The sequence below is a fragment of the Vulpes vulpes genome, chromosome 10, assembly GCF_048418805.1.
Source record: "Vulpes vulpes isolate BD-2025 chromosome 10, VulVul3, whole genome shotgun sequence".
Classification (NCBI taxonomy): Eukaryota; Metazoa; Chordata; class Mammalia; order Carnivora; family Canidae; genus Vulpes; species Vulpes vulpes.
The window spans coordinates 31,838,198-31,841,417 of record NC_132789.1 but is presented as its reverse complement, the minus strand read 5'-3'; positions in this window follow the sequence as shown (position 1 = coordinate 31,841,417).

The following is a 3,220-nucleotide window of genomic DNA, read 5'->3' as shown; positions in this document are numbered from 1 at the left end:
AATGCATAGCAATAGAAAGCAGTGTTGTTGGCAACTTGTGGGCAGAAGTTCATGGGGGATTAGTCCAAATTGACTCTTGTATCAGCCTTCTATTCCCCCTACACAACTGTTGCCCCATGGAGTGTCATGCCTCCAACTTGCACTTAGGAAGACTTTGCATTGAGGTGTGCACTGAAATACCCCGACAGACAGGTTTTGTGGGCAAATGCCCCGATTTACCAGAGACATTAAAGCAACACAGCAAAGCACCATGAGCAGGCCTTATGTCCTGGGTTCTAATCTACTTAGAAAGTGCGCGTACCGGACAGAGTTCCAGAAAGCCCTCTGTGCCTCAGTTCCCTGTTCTGAGATGTGGAGATGTCCATACCACCTAGTCACTAGCGTGCTGTTAGGAGGCGAAATGGGATTGACTGCAAGTAGAGCCTTGGGCACAGTGAAGATTGGATGCTTCACGATTGCTTTGTAGGTATGCAGCACTCAAATGGCTACAGAATGAGTTAGATGCCTGGTCTTGGGTGGATCTAGACAGGGGACTCGGTTGGCTCCACAGCATGGAAGTATGGTAGCTCCCCCTTTAGCCTTCATATGGAAATGACGTTCTAGAGCTCTTGGAGGCCACCTGACAGCCCACTGCTGGAATGCCCGTAGTCGCACCATCAGGAGGGGAAGCAGGGGCTATAACCCATGGTTTACGATGTAGACATTGAGAGATAGGGAGCTGAAGGAACTTTCCAGAGTGGCCACAGTGTTGTGTGATGGATCATGGACAGCAATTAAACTCATGATGCTTACTGTTCTGCGTTTGATCTAAGGTATGATCTAGGAACCTGGAATAAAGCCCGTCCATGGGTAAATGTAGCTACCCTGGCTGGAGGGAGTGCGTCCCTGCTCCTTCCTTCTTCCCTCCCTCACACCTTCTCTCTACTCCCAGCTCTCTTCATCCTCTCTAGACCCTGTCAGGGCAGGGGACAGGCTCCTGTCTCCTCTTAGACAGTCCCCTGCCTATGCACGGCCTCGAGACTCCATCCCAGGACTCTCTTTGAGGACCATCCAACCATCCATGACTCGCCTACAGATGTTCACTCCACCTCCCCGATGGCCTGGTCCCTTCTCATTCACTCCAAGGCATCGCTCAGATAGCCAGTGAGAGCATCCACACCAACCCCTGAAAATACCACAGGGAATCTCAGTTTCCTTCCGTCTGAAAATGTCTGGATTTAGACTGCTCACATTTGCTTTCAGATTTTGACATCTACACTGAGAAGAGCTGACCTTTCCCTGTCCTGTTGCCAGGTGATCCATAAGAGCAGTGTGGTGTGTTTCCTGAGTGTGTTCTTTATAAGAGTATGGTCAAAGTTGACATTTAGAAGTAGAATATTCTTTAAATGTAGAAGGTATTTCTACATGTATTTCTATGTCACTAGTGAAACAATTATTCTTAAATCCACTTAATGAGTAAATTCTCACAAACCTCCTTCTGTGACACTGATCGGTTTTACCCGGTTGTGGGGAGAGAAGCGCACTTTCTTAAATCTCGTCTTTCTCGAAGTGGACCGGGCAGGTTCTGTCTCATCCTCCTCACAGGTTCCTGGAGAATGCATAGCAATAGAAAGCAGTGTTGTTGGCATCTTGTGGGCAGAAGTTCATGGGGGATTAGTCCAAATTGACTCTTGTATCAGCCTTCTATTCCCCCTACACAACTGTTGCCCCATGGAGTGTCATGCCTCCAACTTGCACTTAGGAAGACTTTGCATTGAGGTGTGCACTGAAATACCCCGACAGACAGGTTTTGTGGGCAAATGCCGCGATTTACCAGAGACATTAAAGCAACACAGCCAAGCACCATGAGGAGGCCTTATTTCCTGGGTTCCAATCTGCTTACAAGGTGCGTGTACCTGACAGAGTTCCAGAAAGCCCTCTGTGCCTCAGTTCCCTGTTCTGAGATGTGGAGATGTCCATACCACCTACTCACTAGTGTGCTGTTAGGAGGCGAAATGGGATTGACTGCAAGTAGAGCCTTGAGCACAGTGAAGATTGGATGCTTCACGATTGCTTTGTAGGTATGCAGCACTCAAATGGCTACAGAATGAGTTAGACGTCTGGTCTTGGGTGGATCTAGACAGGGGACTCGGTTGGCTCCACAGCATGGAAGTATGGAAGCTCCCCCTTTAGCCTTCATATGGAAATGACGTTCAAGAGCTCATGGATGCCACATGACAGTGACAGCCCACTGCTGGAATGCCCATAGTAGCACCATCAGGAGGGGAAGCAGGGGCTATAACCCATGGTTTACGATGTAGGCATTGAGAGATAGGGAGCTGAAGGAACTTTCCAGAGTGGCCACACTGTTGTGTGATGGACCATGGACAGGAATTAAATTCGTGATGCTGAGTGTTCTGAGATTGATCTAAGGAATGATCTAGGGACCTGGAATAAAGCCCGTCCATGGGTAAATGTAGCTACCCTGGCTGGAGGGAGTGCGTCCCTGCTCCTTCCTACTTCCCTCCCTCACACCTTCTCTCTACTCCCAGCTCTCTTCATCTTCACTAGACCCTGTCAGGGCAGGGGACAGGCTCCTGTCTCCTCTTAGACAGTCCCCTGCCTATGCACGGCCTTGAGACTCCATCCCAGGGCTCTCTCGGAGGACCATCCAACCATCCATGACTCGCCTACAGATGTTCACTCCACCTCCCCGATGGCCTGGTCCCTTCTCATTCACTCCAAGGCATCGCTCAGACAGCCAGTGAGAGCATCCACACCAACCCCTGAAAATACCCCAGGGAATCCCAGTTTCCTTCCGTCTGAAAATGTCTGGATTTAGACTGCTCACATTTGCTTTCAGATTTTGACATCTACACTGAGAAGAGCTGACCTTTCCCTGTCATATGTTGCCAGATGATCCATAAGAGCAGTGTGGTGTGTTTCCTGAGTGTGTTCCTTATGAGACTATGGACAAAGTTGACATTTAGAAGTAGAACATTCTTTTAAATGTAGAAGATATATAAGGAAGCCAGCTTCATCAAACAATCAAAATTAAGTTTTGCAGGAAAACCAGAAAATACATTCATTTTACAACGTGGACGACTGGGTCGGTGGAAATGAAAATGCAAAAAAAAAAAAAAAAAATACAAACAAAAAGAGAGAAGAGTTTCTGAACCAGTCAGCAAGCCAGCTTGAGAGAACAGACTTCAGAACATGAGAATGAACATACCTTTAAAAC